Source organism: Lygodium microphyllum, chromosome 24, assembly GCF_053477565.2.
Source record: "Lygodium microphyllum isolate KBCC chromosome 24, Lygodium_microphyllum_v1.1.10, whole genome shotgun sequence".
Lineage (NCBI taxonomy): Eukaryota > Viridiplantae > Streptophyta > Polypodiopsida > Schizaeales > Lygodiaceae > Lygodium > Lygodium microphyllum.
In genome coordinates, this window is record NC_141158.1 from 82,845,958 (window position 1) to 82,868,183 (window position 22,226).

Consider the following 22,226-nt stretch of genomic DNA (forward strand, 5'->3'; position numbering starts at 1 on the left):
CATCCATGTTGAGAGGGGATTCCTATCCTTCTTGGTATTCTACAGGCTTTAGCACTTTGTTTTCGACATCGGCTTCTCCCCCCTATTGTATCTTACCCTTTGCATTGCATGATTTCATCATCTTTGTACTAGGGCCCTTGGGCAAGTGAACAATTTTCCCATGAGGGACATTGTCCAAGTGGCACCTGCTGCATGAGCATTCTTCAACATGTAGCATACTTTGCATCTCATTGTGCAGAGCACCACTTGAGCGGATCCTAAGCTGTTTCCACCGGCAGCTGTTGTTACCACACCACCATCCTTCTTCATCACATGTATAGCTCATCACCTATTTTTCCTCATCATCGACACCCTGAGTGGATGGGTTAGCTTGTACTGTTTTGTGATGTGTTGGATGTACCCTCCCTCCTCCCATCTTCTGAGTCACTATTACTCAATCGGCTGCATCCCATAAAATTTACCACACTTATTCAAAAAAAAAAAAAAAAAAAAACGCACACACACACAAAAGTTCCATGTAGTTCCATCCGCCTTTGTAGGGCTTGGTAGGCCACTATGCAGCCGACGTGCACCCTTTGTCCGATGCCCTATCCTCTCTGGGATGACTACTTGGATTCCCTTGGTAAGATAACCATCGGCTCTGTAGTCTTGGTAGGCCACTAGGCAACCGACGTGCACCCTTTGTCCAATGCCTTGGCTGCTTTGGGATGGGACGCCTTGGGGTACATAAACATCACCATGGCTGGCCTAACCTTTCGGCTCAGTTTTAGGCCTGAGAGGGGGTGTTGAGCTACAATATACATTACTTGCTGATTAGCCTCTTAAACAGCCCCAAAACACACTAAAAATGCTCTTTTAGAGTAAAACCCTAAAACGGGGAGCGGTTCAAGAGAGTTCAGTGAAAACCCTAAAACGGGGAGCGGTTCGAGAAAGTTTAGTGGAAACCCTAATTTTTAGGGCGCCCTTCCACATCTATAAATAGACAGCCTACCCCCATTCAGCAATCATCCTTGTTTTGCAGGTTACACCAGCCCACACAACCTCTGCTGCTGTTGGCGCCCAGTTTCCAACCTACAGTCCACCTCCATCTGCTGTCCAACCATCATCAACTGCAGCCACATCATCTTCAGCTTGTCCATTGCTGTAGGCGACAGCTCTCAGCTACTGGCGACTGCTCCAAACTGTCTCGGACTGCTGTTCAGCCTGTTGTCCATCATCTCCAGGGTCAGCCAGCCTGCGTTTTCAGCATAGCAAGCATTGACACTCTCAGACATTGTTTCAGCCTACTATTTACAGCAGACTGTGAACAGTTTCCAGCCCTCGACCGGTGTACACTGCTGCGTTTTGGTGACCAGCCTGCTGCCATTCACTATTCAGCACTCCTACACTCCGACTGGTGGTCACAGACTTGGGATCCGTCTTTGGTGGACGTCACACTCCGACATTGCTCGGCCCTTGAGCACACTGTACACTCTTACATTCATTTACAGCATTCATTCACTTCAAAGTTGTGTTCTCTCTCTCCCTTCTTCTGTTTGTGTTTGAGTTTTTGTATTTGAGTTTTGAGTTTTGCATTTAGGGGATGAGTTTTGGGTTTCGCGTTTAGGGTTTGAGTTTTGCCCTCTGTGTCTTTGTGTTTCTGTCGTGGTTGTACACTCTGTGTGTCCTCAGTGCAAACCCTAGCAATCTTCTTAACAACCGGCCCCAGCTGCCACCCTAACAGTTTTCTCTCTCCTGCTCTAGTCCTTGCAGATTTTCTCTCTCCTGCAAGCTGTTCTGCCTGTGTTTTTAGTCTTTCTCTCTCGTGCCAGCTGTCCTACTTGCGTTTTTAGTCTTTCTCTCACCTGGTGCCTGCGTCTTTAGTCTTTCTCTCTCCTGCAGGCGGTCATGCTTGCGTTTTTAGTCTTTCTCTCACCTACTGCCTGCGTTTTTAGCCTTTCTCTCTTCTCATTGCTGTCCACATCAGATCCAGCTTCTCACTACTACGTTTGTTGGTGTTCGACATCCGGAGGCTGCCTTGCTGCGATTCGGGATCCGTTCAGAGTACGACACACTCTCTTGCTCATTACCCCTGCCTTGATCCTTGAGATACAGGAGTTCCAGGTTCAGTATTCATTCACTGCATAGTGTGTTTGCTGCATGAGCATCGTATTATGAGTAGTCATATAATTTCATTTATTCACTCTGTTCATTGTCTCTGAGTTACCCTAACCCTAACCCTAACTGTGTTCTTTTATCAATCTGTGCTTTGTCATACGGTTTCTGTTTATGCTTCTGTTTTAGGGTATTTTCTTTAAAAGGTGATGAGCTAGAGAGTGTATCCTACTCCGAACAAACCACAAAACACAACAAGGCAGCCTCCAAAGACATTTGGCAATAGTAAACGCAGGTAATATGGATGTCAAAACAATGTCAAACAAGCAAAGGAGAGAGAACACCATCAAATGCAAAGTTCTGGAGGTGGCAATTGATGGAGTGCCAGCAAAATGATCAAAACAAAGCAGAATGGAGTGTAGGGCCAAAATTGGTCAGTCAAAATGCAACCAAAGAGGTCACCTCATGCCCAAACAGCCGCCAATACAGCAAACGCAGCCTAAGGCTGGTCACCAAATTGCAAACGCAACAGTGTGAGGCGCTGGATCAGGAGGCATAAGGGTGTAGACAATATCGAGCATTTTCGGCTAAGATGTCCTCTATGAATGGGATGTGGTTAGCAAAGCTCTAGCACCTAAAACTTGCAAAAACGAGATTGGGATGAATGGAAGAGCAGGCTGTCTATTTATAGAAAATTTGGGGTCTCCCAAATTCGGATTTAAATGTGGGACTCTAAAACTCTCTTGAACCACTCCTAGATTTAAAAGAATGGTTAAAATTCATTAACTAACTTGAGTTTTGGGCTGTTTAATAAAAGCTAATGGTAATTTAGCTCAACATGTGGAAGCCACTAGACCCAAAAGTAGATAGGAGAAACCTCCATAGTGTTAGAATTCGCCAACTCTATGGGTAATGCGAAATGTTTTAGTTATTTAGTTTATCATGTGAACACAACTAAAATAATAAGTTGTGTCACTCTATTTGGAGTTGATACTAGTTAGTTGACTCCAATTGACTAAGGGGTTTCATCTACCTTAGATCTAAGTTTTACTTTCATTCTATCACTTTCAATTCAACAAGTACACTCTACGTTGTTTTCCAGCTCACACAATGTATTATTCACTCTCTCATTTCTCTCTCCTCAACTAGTTGTTTTCCACATTTGGTATCAAGGCAATACGCATGCATGGGTTTCGTCCAACCACCATCAGCTGATGCCACCCGCTCAAGATCCTATAGTTGCCAGCTTGGCTCTTCACCCTAAGAGAAGCTATTGTCAAGCTTCCTACCCAATTTCAACCGCCCCCTCCACCACCTCTACTTACGTCGGCTCCTCCCTTGAGCTACCCATGGTTCCCCAACACCTCCAAAATTGCCGCCTAGTCTGCCAATTGCATGCCCAACTCCGTTGGGCTAGTGCCCTGTCCTACATGCTGCTATGCGCCACCTTATGCAGCTCCACCATCTCCATGTGCACTGCAACCATCACCCCCCGCATTTCACCTATCTCCGTCGTCCACCTGCAACAGCCACTACCAACAGCTCTGTCAATGCCACTGCTACTCTACTAGCCCATCACTCTCTCTGCAGTTGCCTCCTCAACCTCCAACGTGCCATCCCAACCACAACAACTGTCGACATTCCAAAATTCGTTGGCATGCTTCTTGAGAAGTTGAAGACTCCCAAAATTTTGGGGTTTTTGCTTAATTGGAGTTCCCGTGTGTAAATCTCTACTAAATTGCCAACATCATGCAATTTCTTCGACATTGGTGCAATAAATTTGGGGCTTTTCAATTTTTTAGATCTGGCATGCACCCTAAGGTGCATGAAAGTTGCCAATTATGTCTACGCACATCCCAAGCCAACATTTCCTCAATTTTCAAACTATTGAGTTTTAAATTTTCTTCAAGTTTTTTAAAATTTCTTTGGAGAAATTTGGGGCTTTCGCTTGGCACACATCCCAAGGCAAGAAACATGCACTATAATAGCATTATCTTTGTGTTAGAAATGGTAGAGAATTTTGTAAAAAGTTGAAAATTTGCAATAGATTTTGGGAATTTCTAGCATTAAGTTGCTGAAATTTATACTTGGCACGCATTTCGAGGAAAATGCAGTGGTATGGCACAAAATTGCTGTAAATTGCAAATTGGATGCTGATTTGTGTAGTGTGGGCATGCTTTTCGAGGAGTTTGACAATTTCTACATTTTTGTACTTGCATTAAGATCCTGTGTTGGGGTTCTAGTACTCAAGAGAGTACATTTCACACTTCAGCTTGGAAGTGTTTGGCTGCTGAATTTGTGCATTTATTTGCAGCAATAGTAAATCAAGACACTAAAGATAACAACATTTTGGGAGTCTTGGGAGTCCTCACTCAAGAGGATGAGTTGGACAAAACCAACTATCCCTTGTGGAGTTTTACGGTGTACAATCCACTTGTTGCAAAGGATCTTTGGGACTATGTCACCCATAATTTGCAGGGACCAAGAAAACTTGCAGTTCAAACACCTCAGTGCAATACAAGAGGATAGCCAACTGCCCCTATTGCTGCCCCGCTCCTCCTACAAAAAATCAGAGGAGATGGGACTCGACGGATGCACAAGTTTTGTCATTGTTTGCCTTGTTAGTCAACTGAGTGATTATACCGCATATTTAGTCATGCAAGCCTCTAGAGCAGCTTGGTATGTCTTGGACAGCATGTTTACATCCCAAAATCAAGCTCGAATCTCTTACTTGCAAAGAGAATTGGCTAATGCGCATATGAATGAGGGTGACAGCATGACTGATCACCTTACACACTTACAAGACTTGTGTAAGCAGCTCTTGAATATTGACAAGGTTATTTTGGATATAGAGATGGTGAATATCATTGTGAATTCAATTCTAGAGTCTTATCTTGGGTTCCACACCTTGCTGAATTTGTCTTTTGGGAGCAAGCAACAACCCCTTACACTCATGGAGTTGGAGAGCCTCTTGTTACAACAGGAACAAACTTGAGAAAATATAGGTATGCTCTCTAAGTACAAAGGCAAGGGTGAAGCAAAGAAGTATGTGAAAAATCAGCCCAAAGCTGATGTGGGACAGCCATCTAACAGGGCTTTCCAAGACACAAAAAAGGCAAAGAAAAAGGGGAAACTCCAATATTGTAAGAAACCTAGAACATTGCATTGAAGAACATAGAAAAAGATCAGCCAAAGAGAAGGACTTTGGTTTGGCTATTGGCATTAGCCTCAGAATCTATTGATGGTGATGCTACAGTCAATTTTGTAGAGGAGGACTATGCATTTTTTACATGTAGTTATGACACTTCCATGGCTCATTCTGTATTTAATGCTACTAAAATGTAGCATACTTGGTATTTTGACAGTAGGGCATCCACGCACATCATAGAAGTGTTTATTTGCATCACTGCATTCAGCCCTTGCAAGGAAGCGTGTTACATGTGCAAATAACAACGGCTATGATATTTGGGGCATTGATTCAATGCTGATTATTGCTATAGATGATTCAGACTTTATGCTTCAACATATATTGTTTGTGCCTGCTATCACTAAATATCTCTTCTCCGTTTCAACTTTCAATAAGCATGGATTCCAGGTCATCTTTGAGGATGACAAGTGTGTTGTGAGAGATAGAGACTTGATTATGCTCTTCACTTGTCATGCACCTTGTATAAGGGCCTTTTCTAGTTGGACACATGAGAGGACATCTCATGATGCTATTGCAGTTAGCACTTTCACACCCACTATGCAGAATGCAAAGCTATGGCATGCCCGATTTGGTCACATGAGTTTTGGTGGTCTGATGACCCTTCAGCATTGTCAAACGGTGGATGCCTTACCTCCTTTGGAGACCCCACCTCCCCATGCATGTAAAGAATGTACCTTGAAAAAAATGCATAGGTTTGCTTTCAAAAAGAATGGTGCAATATGCAGTGTCCGAAAATTGCAACTAATACACTTTGATGTCTATAGTTCCATGAGGATATGAGGACTTGGGGATCATCTCTATTTTGTCATTTTTATAGATCACTACTCATGGTATACTTGGGTGTATGGGCTGAAGGTAAAATCTGATGCATGCATGCATTTGAACATTTGGTTGCAAAGCTTTGAATCTCGAATTGGTTTTAAAGTGCAAATACTTCGCACAAATAGAGGCGGGATATATATCTTGTGCTTTTCAAACGTTCTTTCTTGAAACAAGTATAACATATCTAGCCACTATGAGGATGACCCCTTACCAGAATGGCATTGCTGCAAGAAAGAATCTAATACTCATGGAAATGACTAGATGTATGGTTAGGAGTAAAGGGCTGCCACATAAGTTTTGGCTTGAGGACCTTAAGCGTACTAATCATGTCTTGAATCACGCACTAACAAAGGCACTTAAGACTATTACACCTTTTGAGGCATGGCATGAAAAGAAACAAAAGATTGACTAATTTCATATGTTTGGATGCATAGCCTCAGCACATGCGCTGAAATAGCTTTGTGGAAAGCTCAATGACAAGGCATTAAAATGCATTTTTATTGGCTACAGTTCAAAAAACAAAGGCTATCTGATGGATGATCCATGGACAAAGAAAGTGTTTGTCAATAAAGATGTTATTTTTGCTGAAAATGCAGCCTTTTCGCATGATCAATTTGAAATGCCAGCCACTTATGACTCGAATGATGTTTTCGAAGGCCTCTTACCACTATCTTCAGGGTCCCAGCCTGCTGTAAACGACCAAATAGACTTATTACAGCAAGCTGCTGCTGCACCACATGCTCCCAAACAGCACGTACTTGATAATGATATGCCTCCAACAGTGGAACATGCAGTACAGCAAGAAAGGGTTGCTGTAGATGTACTAAAAACAGTCCCTAGATGGCTGTTGCAAACTCTCTAGGAGAGTAAAATGGATGCTCCCTTACCTTAGTGTACTAGAAGGGCTGCTAAACATGTAGCACATTGTGCAAGGGGGTGCGGGCTCATTTGGTTGATATTACGAAAGTCGATGATTCTTGTGATGAAGATGTGTTCACGAACTCACTGTTAGATGATGATAAGCCTACTTCCTCGGAAGAAGGCCAACAGCATGTACATTGGATGCAAGCCCTACAAGAAGAGTTGGATTCTATTGCCACCTAGCAAGAAAGTCATAGGTACATAGTAGCAAGGGAACGTGAGGACACATTCCACGCTTAAAAAAACCGAATGGAACGGGGGAACAATCATCAAGGGAGAACGGCTGGGGAAACGTGATCTGCTGCCGTTCCCCTTTGGGAAACCTTGGAAAGGTGGTGTCTTGCAATACGGACTCTTTTCAGAGTCATGTTCACACTGTCCGGAATTGCATGCACAGTCCGGACTGTCAGGAGTAAGCTGTAAGCACCATGCGCATCGTTTCTCATGATAGTGACTGATCATTGACCTCTTTAACATCAAGGTTAGCATGATTAATGTCACATGTGTCCACTCAGCACCATCGATTCTGTCTAGGCGCAATCTGTCCAGTAATCAGTTCCCAAGACCAGCAGAATGCAGTTCTCTCTCTCTCTCTCTCTCTCTCTCTCTCTCTCTCTCTCTCTCTCTCAGGATTGTAGGCTCCTGTTTTTTACTGTCTACAGTTCTCTCTCTCTAGACTCTCACGGAGTGGGCTGCTGTTTTTTATTATTTATTGTTTTTACTATTTATCCTTCTCTCTCTCTCTAAACTCTCACACAGTCAGTAAGTCTACCTCTCTAAAACAGCTCTCAGCCTTTGACTGAACTAATTACAGCTCTCTCTCTCTCTCTCTCTCTCTCTCTCTCTCTCTCTCTCTCTCTCTCTCGTGTTGAGTGTAAAGGCCCTTTACGCGCTCTCCCATGTATATATTACTTCACACATGTGAACACACCCTAACAGCTATAAGTGTACCTTACCCTAGGTATAAATATATTCTTTCATTCTTTGTGTGTATCACACTGGTACACACCCATTCGATGACTCGCTCTCACTCAATCACTGTCAAACACTCTTTAGCTTTGAGTCCTTAAACTCCTCAATTAATGTGCCTGCTCTTAGCTCTCTTTCTTGATCTGCTTCCGCTTTGACTCAGCAAAATGGTATCAGAGCCAATGGCTTACGCAAGGAGGCAATCGGTCTATCAAGCTATTGAGGAGTAGACGAGCAAGTATCAGGCGGCTGACTGGTCGGGTGACTGGTCGGATGCAACTAAAGTGCCAAGCGTCAAAAATCAGGTGCAGGCTGAAAGTGCCAGACATCAACAGTCAGTCCAGGAAACTAGTCGTGTGCAGATGTAACGGACGTCGGTCGTAGTCTAACGACTGACGAGCCTGCATGACGAGGCGACCTGCTCGACAGGAAGGGACTATGTGACGAGGCGACTTGCTTCACTCGACGGGACTGCATGATGGGGCGACCTGTGCGACGCGACAGGCGGGCTGCACGGGGCTTCACGAACGGTGGGCACAAGGGCACAAGGTCAACAGCACTTTTTCGTTTAACTTTTCCTCACCTTATTTTTCCCCTTCTACCAGGTGTTCACACCTATAAGCACAAAGTTCAAATCTGTGCAAATCTATGTCTTAATATAGGACTTTTCCCAAATTTGGTGACTGACACATATTGCAGTGATCTTTGGACCATAAATTGCAGACATTGAGTGCACAAGCCTCAAAAATTTTTAGGGATTCTCAAATGCAAGTGAAAATTTTGCTTGGATGAGCCAATTTCTTGGAAATTGTGCACTCTGGGACCCTGAAATTCGGAGCTTTAACAAAAATTGTGAAATTTCTGCAACATTTGCTCACATTTGATGCTCGGGATGATGTATTTATGCAATTGGAGCAGATTCACTGCAGAAATTTTGGGGCTTTTCACATTGGTGATGTATTTTTGAGTCGTATTGAGACTGGACAGTGAAATTTGCAGCAGATTCACTGCTGAGTGGGAGTCTTTATAGTTTTGGATATTTCAAATGTTGAAAAAGGGCAGTTTCTCTTGGTAAATGCATTGTTGAATACTCATTATGCGGTGAAATAGTGGTAAATACAGCATTTGGGTCATTGCATTTGGAAATTTTGGTGATGTACTACTGAAGTGGGAGCTATCCTTAATGTAAATGTATCAGATTTGATTCATGCACATGCTATAATCAATACTTGATACTGAAATTTACAGCTAAACAACTGTTTCTTGGACACTTTGGAAGTACAAGAGTGTGTACTTGCTGTTACAATTTAGAAACCTTGCTATTGGCTGAAAGCATTCAGCCCGTTATTGTAGTTGTGTATTGCTGAAAATGGTTGGCACAGCATCAACATCATCTAACACAAAGAATCTCTTTGAGATTCGTAAATTTGATGCGAATGGTTTTGATCTTTGGAAAGATCGTATGCAGGGTATACTCTTTCTAAAGGATTGTGATGATGCTTTAGAAGAACATAAGCCTGTTGCTTTGTCAGATGAGGATTGAGCTAAAATGAATAAAAAGGCCATTACTTACATTAAAATGGCCATCACAGATAACATCTTGGTTGATATAAAAGGGCTTGATATTGCATATGTAGTTTGGGAAAAGCTTAAGGCTACTTATGAAAATACAACTCCTGCCAATCAGGTACATACAACTCCTGGGCAGCTTGACAGCAAAGGTTACTTCACTACTTTTGGTGGTGGCATGTGGAAAATACAAAAAGGATCTATGCTAGTCACTAGAGCTGGTAAAAAGGGGGCTCTATATTATCTCTACTGCAAGGCACTTCCTAGAAAGTTTATTGCAGTCGCTAAAGTACAATCACACATAGAGTTATGACACAAGCGTCTTGGACATATGAGCCAAAAGGGTTTGCATGTACTCTCTTCACTTGGAAGAGTTGATGTGAAAAGTTCAAAGCTCGACTTTTGTGATGTTTATATTTTTGGTAAACATGTAAAGAGTCCCTACTCTCATGGAGCCTCTAGGAAGGCATGTATCTTGGATCTAGTCCATTCTGATATTTGCACCATGCCAATAAAAACTCGTAGTGGTTTCCGTTATTTTGTGTCTTTTATTAATGACCACTCTAGGAAGCTATGGGTCTACTTGCTTAAGCAAAAAAGTGAGGCATTGGATGCTTTTAAAAGGTTTTATGCATTGGTTAATACTCAAAAAGGCCTAAAGTTAAAATGCATAAGAACAGATAATGGAAGAGAGTGTGTATCTAAAGAATTAAATAAGTTTTGTGGTGACAATGGGATTAAACGAGAGCTTATAGCTCCTTACAACCCATGTTCTAATGGTATGGCTGAGCGAATGAATCGCACGTTATATGAGAAGATTCAGTGCATGTTGTCCACAGCTAATCTCTTGCAATCGTTTTGGGGAGAGGCACTTAAAACCGCGGTGCATATTTGCAACCGATCTCCACATCCTACACTTGACAATAGCACTCCTGAAGAGGTTTGGTCTGGCAAAGGTGCTTCATATGACCACTTAAGAGTCTTTGGCTGCGAATGCTATATACATGTACCTCATGATAGCAGAACCAAACTTGACATGAATCTCATAGAGACATCTTCATGGGTTATGGAGATGAAGGGGAAACGAGCTATCGAGTTTGGGTTCCAAGCATAAAAAAGGTGCTACGCAGCCAGGATGTGATATTCAAAATAAGTCAAATCTGCTGAAAAATGTCACATCTATCAGACAAAAAGAAAGTTAACTTTCAGCATGATCAGTTACTAGAGCAGCCATCAGCCACTGAAAATTCAGCTCCTTTTGATGCTGATTATGACAATTAACGTCATCAGCTTGAGCACCAAAATCAGCATGCTGAAAATGAATTAGAGCAACCTGAAATTGTATTACAACCACCTGAACATGCAATTCAGTGGCCAAACAAAGAGGTCATTGACATTCCCTCGGATGTGGATCTACTACCTCATAAGACAGATCATTGGGTAAGAAGGTCTACACGTGTTAGAAGACCTATAGAAAGATTTAATCCTTCTTTGGACTGCATTTTGCTCGCATATGAAGGTGAGCCTCTTAAGTATAAAGAGGCCTTATCATGTGAGTTAAAGAAAAAGTGGGAGCTAGCTATGCAAGAAAAAATGAAGTCATTGAATCAAAATGATACTTCGGATTTGGTTACATTGCCAAAAGATAGAAAAGTCATTCCTAACAAATGGGTCTATAAAATAAAATGTGTGGATGGCAAACCCAAATACAAAGCCAAACTTGTGGCTAAGGGCTATACACAAAAAGAGGGCATTGATGTTCAGGAAGTGTTTCTCCTGTTGTCAAAATGACAACTCTTCGAGTGTTATTTGCCATTCTAGCATCTATGGATCTTGAACTTCATCAGATGGATGTTAGAACTGCATTTCTGCATGGTAATCTGAAAGAAGAGTTGTACATGAAACAGCCCGAAGGCTTTGTTATACATGGAAAGGAGCATTTGGTATGTAAGCTTAAGAGAAGCTTGTAAGATTTGAAATAGGCTCCTAGACAATGGTATAAAAAGTTTGATGCCTTCATGCTCTCACATGGTTTTAAAAGAAGTACTGTAGATCACTGCTTATAAATTAAGAAGGATGATGATGGAAACCTTATTATACTCGTGCTTTATGTGGATGATATGCTTGTTGCTGGTAAGCATAAAAGCCAGATTAATGCATGGAAAAGGCAACTCAATTCAGCCTTTTCTATGAAGTATTTGGGTGCAACCGATCATATTTTGGGCAGACGTGTCACACAAGGTAGATAGCAATAACTCTTATTTCTCTCACAAGAAAAGAACATCAGTAAAGTACTTGATCATTTTTCTATGTTTGATGCTAAGTCTCTTGGTGTACCTTTTCCACCATACTTTAAGCTTAGCAAAGCAGATTGCCCAAAAGATGACAAGGCAACCAATACCATGAAGGGTATGCCTTATGCTTCAGCTTGTGGTTCACTCATGTATGCTACGGTTGCTACAAGACCTGACATCATCATTTTATCAGACAGGTTCTAGATGATGGTCTAATCACCCTAACTAAGATCAAATCACAAGATAACCCTGCAGATGTTCTCACTAAAAGTCTTGCAAAGGCTGCACGTGAGCATTGCATTAGACTTGTGGGAGTGTTGTTGGGTGTAAAGGCCCTTTACCTGCTCTCCCGTGTGTATATTACTTCACACATGTGAGCCCACCCTAACGGGTGTAAGTGGACCGTACCCTAAGTATAAATATATTCTTTCATTCTTTGTGTGTACCACACTGGTACACACCCATTCGACGACTCACTCTCACTGAATCACTGTCAAACACTCTTTAGCTCTGAGTCCTTAAACTCCTCGATTATTGTGCCTGCTCTTAGCTCTCTTTCTCAATCTACTTCCGCTTCGACTCAACATCATGAAGGGTCGAAGGGTCAACTAATGCTTTTGATTCCTAAATTTGTACAAGTCATGGCTTCCTTGGGATCAAAGAGTTCGGGCACAAAGAATCTCAGCCTAGTTGATGGGATGAGGTTGAGAAAGTAGACCATTATGCATTGAAGGGAGGTGCAAAGAAATGGAAATACAAAAGCTGTGAGCAATTGAAAACAAGAGGATCCAATCGTGTGAAGCAACACTTATGCCATGTTCATATCAGAGTGAAATAAATTTCTGCCCAAACACCACACCTGAAATGCAAAGACAGCTCTTGGCAAAGTACCCAAGTGAAGAAGACAAAGCATATGCAAGGAAAAAGCGAGCAATTGATACCTCTTTTTTTAGTGGACAAGCTGATGTGTAGTCATGGGCGATGGAGCCATGCATGGGGAACTTGGAAATTTTGCATTCTCAAAGTCACATCATGGAAAATGCAGCAAGCAACAAACCTTGGGAACAGGTTGGGATCCTCGTAAAAACGAGAAGGTGGATGTAGTTGTAGCAAGGTTTTTCTACCATGATAATGTTGCATTCAATGTTATAAGATCTCCCTACTTCCTTGAGATAGTCCAAGAGATTGCAAAGTATGGTCCAACCTATAAGCCTCCATCATATGAGAGTGCACACCACTTTGTTGCAGAAGAAAAGGATGCAATCGAAAGTGCATTGGCAACTGTGCAAGAAAGTTGGGTGAAGAATGGTGTCTCTTTGATAGATGATGGATGAAGTGATACTCGAAAATGGTCCATCCATGGAATGGTTGCTTATTCCCAAGGAAAGATGAAATCCATTTCCTCACATGATGCCTCAAGCACAGGGAAAAGTGCACATTAGCTTGTGGAGGAATGGGCTCAAGGTGTTGAAATTTTTGGGGCGGCTGAAAATGTAATCCACTTTATTGCTAATGGTGAGGCAACAAATAGGGTAGCATGTATCAGACTTGAGGAGAGATACCCTCATGTCACATTCAGCCCATGCTTTGCTCATTGTTTGAGCAATTTGCTGAAAGACGATTGGCAGCTTGTCATGGATTGATTCCTTTATCCAAAAGGGTAAGGATATAATCAGTTTCATCCAAAGCCATCAGTTCATTCTTAGTGAGTTTCGCAAGAGATCACCTAAAAAAGATCTCTTTAAGTACTCTGAGATGCGCTTTGGCTATAACTTTCTCATGATGAAGATACTCGAGAAGGTAAGCTTACCCCTAAAGCAATGTTAGTAAGTAATGAGTGAATGGGATGGGTTGTTTCTAGATCAACGACTGGTATAGCAGTGTAGAACATCATACAAGATAATGCATTTTGGAACGAATTGAAGAGCATCAATAATGTCGTGAAGCCAATCATGCAATTGATGCGAATTACAGATGGACGAGAGCCATGCGTTGGAAAGGTTCATGAGGGGACAGATCGTATGATTGAGAAGTTATGACAGCTTGGTTTGGATGATGCAAAGCATCAAGAAGTCCAAGATTTATGTGAGGCAAGATGAAATGCTTATCACTCACTTATGCATGCAGCAGCATATATATTGAATCCAGTGTTCAAGGATGTGATCAAGAGAAGGATGATGAGGTAATGCAAGGTTGGGACATAGTGCTCTCTATGTTGGTTTCCATTGACACTAAGAGAAGATTGGTGAAACACCAGCTTGCTTTTTATGGAAACAAGTTGGGAAGGTTGGGTCTGCTGATGCACAAATAGATTTGTTTAAGATTGGGGGAGCCTTATGGTGGGAAGATTAGGGGGGCACATACACCTGAACTTCAAACATTGGCAGTGCAAATTGAGTTTCAAAGTGCAAGCTTTGGGACAAAACAAGTGAATGGCTTGATATTTGTGAGTATAAACTTGTGCTTGCTTACAAATGTGACTTCCTTCAAGGCAGAAAAGTTTATAGCTCTTGATGAAGAAGAGTCCTCAAATGATGAGAATGGAGAGACACCTATGCCCACTAATATAGCTGATTATCAAGATGCTTTGGAACTTGCAAGTGCTGATTTTGATGATGATATGGCTTTCTTAGACAATGTGGATGATAGTCTTTTGGATAGTCTTAGTCTTGCTGCCAGTGGCAACCATGTATGATCCAATGGTTACTTCGAGAGCCCACTAATATAACTGATTATCAAGATACTTTGGAACTTCCAAGTGTTGATTTTGATGATGATATGGCTTTCTTAGACAATGTGGATGATAGTCTTTTGGATAGTCTTGCTGCTAGTAGCAGCCATGTATGATCCAATGGTTACTTCGAGAGACTTTCAAATTCCAAGCTTCCATATTCTATCCATTGTAGTGTTACTTGATGCTTCTTAACTCTTTTATATAGTATGATCTTAGATTATCATCTATTTTGGATCTTATGTGCTATTTCAATGTATTCAATCTTTCGTCTATGAAAAAGACTATCCTGTTTTGCGTATTATACATGCATTTTTCAAATAGCTTTTATGAAATATATAAATGTATAGTTTAAAATACATAAATCATGTATATAGTAGAGGTTGTTCCCCTCACAGTCCTCCCTAGGGGGCTTTGTTCCCGTTCTTGTTCCCATTCCATTGCTACTATGCATAGGTACCATAGTTTTTTCATACCACAATCATACATCATACGCAAACCGTTATGAAAGCATGGTTGGAGTATGATTCACACCTTGGGGCTGAATCATGAGTTACCCTAATTTTAATTTTTTTTAAACAAAAAATGTATCTAGATCTAGTAGTTTATACTAAATTGAGTAAGCTAACAAACTAAATGAAAACTAGAGTTTCATTGTTTCAAAAGCTTTAGTCTACTAGCAAGGCATTCATTGATCAAGACACAAAATTGATTTGCCAAAACAAATTTAGATTTTCATCTCCAATCATTTGAGTCTAGGCATAATTTAAGCATTGATGACTGCAGCCTACAAGTAAAAGAAACCCAAAACAAGATATATAGGTAAAAGAAGATTGCCATAATACAAAGGGTTGCATAACAATAGAGTTTAGACTCTGGAGTCTAAACTACAATAGAAGGCTAAAGCAAACTATGTGGAAAAAATAATACAAATATTGATGATGGATAAGATGCACCCTTCTCATCCTCCTCAATGTCCTCATCCTCATTATTATCATCCTTCTTCTCATCTTCCTTATAGTCATCATCATCATCCTCTCCTTGCTTAATAAAACAAACATTGCTTATTGCCAAGTTTGCAATGTCCAACTCTTCCAATTCCTCTTGCAATTCTTGAAACACGAGAAGCCTATCATTATCCTTTTACTTATTAATCATTGCCAAAGTAACCTCAACCTATCCTCTTTGTTTGATAATAGAGATAAGGTGAAGATTTGTGCGGATATAGAGAAGTTTTGAGAAGATACTCCAATTTCTCTTGCATGGAGATACACAAGTTCCTTGAGAAAGCACATTAATAGCTAGTTGCTGCAAAAGAGGTGTACAAGCCCCAAATGTTTCCCACCACTTAACCCCTTGGTGCATCCTTGCCACATCCTTTGCAACAATGCATATCCACCTACCTCATTCTTTTACATGTCAAACTCATCACATAAATCACCTTGCTCAGCAACATCATGAAGAGTGTACCTCTCAATCACATTCATCCAATCTTCATGCACTTCACTATCACCTCTTGGATTCTTTGCTCTCCATATTGGATGTAAAAGATAAGAAGCCACATGTAAAGGGGAATGCAACATATGCCACCTATCAACACACAAGTCCTTAACCTCTTGTAATTTGCTAGCATCCACATCCTCAATGCTCTCCATCTTCTCAATCGTACAATCTATCAGCTCCTAAACAAGCCCCATTGTTGCAACTTCCCTATTTGCAAGGTGAAGGATCTTTAGAATAGATGCACAAATCTTCAAAATAGACTTTGCATCTTGCCAAAAAGTGCCCCCCAAAATGATACTAACCACTTGCATTGCTTTATCAGTTTATCAAAGGCTTCGCACAAAGAAGCTTAATGATAAAGTCAAATACATTGATAGAGAGTTGCTTAATATTAGAGATAAGTGAAAGAAATATGGATGCATTATCTAATGTGATGGATGGTTCGACCCTCGTAATAGGCCTATCATTAATGTCATGGTTTCTTCCATACATGGTTCTTTGTTCATGATGGCAATATACACAAGTTGATAATACAAGTCTGGAGAGTATATCTATGAGATTTTGAAAGATGTGATCTTGGATATTGAGTGGCAAAATGTGGTGCAGTTGTGTAAGGGTAATGCAGCAAATTGTATACAAGTTGGATAATTAATAGAGTCGCAATGGCCTAACATTTTCTTCACTAGGTGCACTTGTCATTGGCAATTGCTTGGATCTCCTGTTTGAGGATATTGACTAGTTGTCTTGGGTTGCTGCAGCATTGACTAATGCTACAAAGATTGTCACATTTATAACTTGCAGGCATGCAATTTTAGCATTGTATCTCAAATTCAGCAAAAAGAAGATAGTGAAGCGAGCTCAAACACACTTTGGGCTTATAGCTTGGCCCAACTTTCCCAATTGCTTTGATCATGTCCAAAAAGTATGGACTCCTTACTATCCATTGAGAAATGCCCTCAGCATAAAAAAACCTGCAAAGGGAAACATCAACATTATGCCTGACTTGCATGTTCCATGACTTCTCTAAAGGTCCCTGTGATGTGTCCAATTTTGCCTCTTTGAGCTTGGCGGTTGAATACTACATGAAGTGTAAACACTTGCACTTGTAGCTCCAACATTAGGGGCATTTGCATAGTCACTTGCAATGCTTGCCTCACCATGAGAACCCTCCCCCAAGTTAGCCACCACAAACTCATCAATAGCTACATGAGGGTCTACAAATCCTGTTTCCACATGCAATTGACAGCATGTCTCCTTCACATGTCTAGGTGACTAGCACTATTTATCCACACCGCAACCTTTTAGCCCAAGAAAATGAGCTCTTATGTGAGATGGCCCTCCATCCCAAGAGTGTTGACACCACTTGCACTTGCATGTAAATTTTCCCCTTCCACATTGCTTCACAGTTGTTACAAATTCCCATTCCACTCTTTTCTTTCTTCCCATTTGTGCTAGCCTGAAGCAAAAGAATGGGGATGACGCTTCATTAGATGAAGACATTTCAAATTTTGAACCATTTGACTTGCTAAAAATTCAATTTGAAGTGTAAAATCAGAAATTTTGAACTATTAAACTTAGTTTTCACTAAGGATAAAAGTGATGATGGAAATGTTGGGAATGTGACTACTTTGGATAAAGATCGCATGTCATTTTTGCAAATGTATGCTGATTGCTTTTGGTAGAGGGTGGTAAGAAAGTACCCCCTATTTTGCACACAAAAGATAAGATATTTGAGGTTGATTGCTATGTGAAAAGCATGGATGCAGCTTATTAGAAGGTTAAGTATGCGCTTCAAAGATCACAGGATAAGCAAAAGAGAGCAGCTGATCGTCATAATCGTGCTTTGCATTTTGCAGAGGGCGATTATGAATTGTTGCGATTTGAAAAGGCACGGCTGAAAAAGATGAAGGGTAAAGAGCGATTGTATCCAAAGTTGTCTTATGAGATACTATGGACCATTTCAAGTATTGGAGAGGATCAGTGATGCATGCTATAGGCTGAAATTACCTCCACACTAGCGGATACACAATGCCTTTCATGTGAGCTTACTTAGACTTTTCATGGAGATGTGCCAAAGGATGTATCTGCTAAAATTCAACCAGAGTTTGAAGAGCTCGATGAAATACTTGTACAAGAGCAGATTTTGGCACACAAAGAGAGGAAGATCAGGGGTAAGCGTTCCAAAACGTACTTAGTGAAGTTTCAAAATTATTCACCAACAGATGCCAAATGGATAGAGAAGGATACCTTGAAAAACCATCCTCAGTTGTTGCAGCTTTACCTTGATGCTTTCCAGTTAGAGCCAACTTTAGTTCGGGCTCAATTAGGTTCAGTAGAACAGAGGTCCAGAGTATTACCTAATGCTTGTGAGGAAGCTAGCACCTCCGCTCCTCAATAATGGACAACTCTAGAAGTAGTGGATCTCGAATGTATTCAGCAAACATTCAGGATACTGTAGTTGAACAATATGTTTGCCAAGAAATCACTATTCAGTGTACTAATCACTATGTTTGCTATGCAAATTGGTATGGTTTTCACTGCAGCTTTGAAACTGTACATTTGCATCCGTTATGCTCGGTGTGTAATCAATTATGCTTAGTATGGCATTGGTTATTCTTGGTGTAGCATCAGTTAATTATCATCAAGGGCTGATTATCGAATGTTGGTTTTCAGCGTATGATCATTAATATTCAATGGTATTCAATTGGTTTTGTGGACAGCAACATGTCTTATGATGCCATTGATGTTTCAGCCATGGTTTATGCTTGATTTACACTATACTATGGTTTGGTTTTGCCAGATGAGTTGAGCTCATGAGAAATGGATATGTCACATGATAATCTAGCAATGTTTTTGAGATTCTTTGTGAGCCTTATGTTATGTTATGTTGGCTAGTAATTTTTAGCATATGTTGGGCATATGAAATGGTTGAACAGCAGTACGCAATATTGTGTTGACTATGATGCCCTATGGAAATTCCAATGTAGTACTTTGCTTTCGATGCATTTGGCAGTGCAATCGAGCACGATCGCAAGGATTTCAAAGGGGAGGCTTGTCATGAGGATATGTATTTTTAAAACCTCACTTAACATGTGGTTTAATTTTAAATCACATGATTAAGTAAATGTTGCACATGTGAGGCACAAAGTAAATTTATGAGCCCGAGACCCGAGAAAATCATGGGATATCAAAGGCAAAAGTTGCTATGAGTTATGTTGCGGAGGTACTTGGTGGTATCTAGAGTCAATTGTTGGCCTAGGTCATTCATTTGGCCATAAGTGTTAGTTAGCGACACGAGAGATGTGACCTCTATTGGTACCTAACGCCGATCTAATGGTCAAAGATGACACAAAGAGACTCAGGAGTGGAAGAAGCCTAGCCAATTTAATTATTGGCCAATTAGATTATTTTTCTTGGCACCGAAATAATTATTAGATTACTTTTCAGTAATTAAAGGCTGAAAATTAATATTTAATGACGGATAATGTTGGAAAAGCCATTTGGAAAGGCTGCCACTTGGCAAACTTACCCATACAGGCTAGTAAAAGGCTGAAGAAGAGAAAAAACGAGATGATTCTTGATGTAGCAAAGGTAGGAGAGCTGTGAGCAGCCATAGCCAGCCTATTTTAAACCATTGCAACCGACCACGAGTGAGTTTTGAGGAGGCAATTACAGATTCAGACCCTCCACAGCTGGGCGATTGCATCCAGATACAAGGTGACGGCTGATTTGGATGTCTCAGCTATAAGTTGCATTTAATGCTGTTGTGGCAAGGCAGCAGCTGCACTTGATTGATTTTCAGTCATTCTTCACAACAAAACTTTGAATTCTCTCTCTCTCTACAGCTTTCTCTCTCATCTCCCAACCATTTTACAGCCTTGCTCCAAAGATCTCAATATTTGACCCTTGGAGGTTGAGAAATTGTAAATTTCTCGGCTGTAAATCCTAATTTACAGTAGAAATTAGAGTTTAGCAGCAGGCTCGAGAAGTGTGCCAAAAATTGAAAGCTCCAAGACTTGGATTTTTTAGAATTGAATGTGAATTTCAACTAAATTCACATGGAGGACTAGCCAGCCATTGAATTTGGGACATTTTCATCATCTATGAAGTGGGTGAAGGCCAAGCCAACTAAGTGCCCGAATCAAGGGGCAAAACAGATTGAAGACTTGCTGGTCACTTTGGACAGCAAGGGGAGTTTGGATTGCAAAGGGGATTGGGAGAATCCAATTGTAAATCAACTTCTTCTTCAATAAAGCTAAAGAAATATTGAAAGGGGCGCCAATTTTAGGGCCAATCGAGTGTGCATTGTCAAAGATCAGTAGGTAAATTTGTATTTTCAGATTTGCATTTATTGTTTGCTGCTGTTTTTAAGTTGTAATCAAGGATTTACCACCTATTTTAGAGTTATTAGTTTGTCATCTCCTAGTTGTGAGCTCCTGTTAGAGTCTAACGGATACATGGCAGCTCTGGCATCTTAGTGTGCAATTCTTCTATTTTTGCACTTTTCTATGTTTGTCAGTTGGCTTACACCTCCAACTAGTACCTAACTACCTCTCCACTGCCTAAGATGCCACGATTGGCTAGATTTGTTCATTTATGGCAAGTCGGCCAGATTTGGAGATCTACAGCTATTTGTAGTTGTCCATTCCTCACTTTGGCACTCATCTTCTGCAGGTTGCTCCTCTATTTCTGACATTCTCCTCCGTCTCCCATGCTGCTGCTGCCATCATCATTTTCAGTCTGATCTAGTGCCCCCACTAACACCTCCGGATACGTGCAAGGACTGATTAATCCTCCCTTTTGTATTCAACATTCATTTTCAGTCAGTGTAAAATTCTTCCCTCTTCTTCCTGTTGTCTATCTCTTCCTTTCTCTCTATGTTCGCATTCCTTCTTCCGTTATGCACTCTCACATGGTATCATCGCCTAGCATGAGATGCAGTTGAGCCCTTGTGAAGAAATGACCACCCAAACTCTACAATGAATGTCCCAACCCTTGCATTTGCTGCACATGCAACCTCTCTTGCTTGAGGCAAAAGATTTTCAGCCTTGGCAACAATCTTCTAAATATAGGTGACTATTCTCAGCATACGACAGTCTTTTGATTACAAAATGCAAGTTTTCTACTCCAAGCGACAGGTTCCTCCCTTGGCAACAATCTCTGGCAGCAGTCAGCAACATATTCTCCACATGCACGGCATCTACACATCGACTATAGCTGATTGCCTCCTATTTCTGTGTTGTTCACAATCAAACGCAGATTTTCTAGGTGCTTGCAAGTATTAAAGATATCTTATCACCAGTTTGAAGGCTTTGATAGCTCAAAGGATGAGGTCTCTCATCATTCCTCTAAGAGGCACACCAATTATCGCGTTAGTCCTTGTGAAGATCAAGAAGAACATAGGTCACCAAGTCTATTTGTATGGCAGCCTTCTCCTCTTCCCTCCCTACATGTTTCACACAAGACCCCGTGACACCATGGTCTTAAGATGCCTCCCATGGCACTCTCTATGCAAGTGTCGTACTTCCTTCCTTGGCCAAGGAGGACCACTTGCATGGTTCCAACTATTCTTTAAGGTCATGTAAGGTGGAGTGTATTCTCAACACCTTTGACCTGTCTTGTAGCTATAACTGAGACAGCCAGCCAGGACCGTTTGACAACATGAAAGACCCCCTGAGAAGGACCCCTTGAGGCCCTTTTTTACAACATTGTGAATATGCATGGATGTCACAACATCCTCAAAAGGGTGGCATTTTCAAGCATCCTGGCATTTCTCTCCTCCTTGATGAGGTTGCCAAGGTCACAACCATAGAAGTGACAGTGTGGGGGACTTCACTACAATTCATCTTCTCTCTCCCCTCTTTCCATTGAGTGGTTCATGCAAAGATTCTGCTTGTTTGGAAGCCAAAATCCAATCAGACATCTGTGGTGCACCATGCCACACTTATAGGATAAGCATTGCAGAGCTCCCTGTGCTGTCTCAGATGAAGTAGCAGAGGCAGCAGCCACATTAGAATTGTGCCTGGCTCAGTTCCCACTCCCCCCCCCCCCCCCCAAAGAAAGGACAAAAATTGTGCTGCCATAAAATAATCATTCTCAGTTTAGCTATTAGATA

At 41.2% G+C, this 22,226-nt stretch overlaps 1 protein-coding gene across 4 annotated transcripts in view; it reads right to left on the reverse strand.

Moving 5' to 3' along the window:
• Positions 1-22,226, reverse strand: part of ELF8 (binding protein) — a 162,285-nt gene that overhangs the window by 77,143 nt on the left and 62,916 nt on the right. The window lies entirely within an intron of this gene.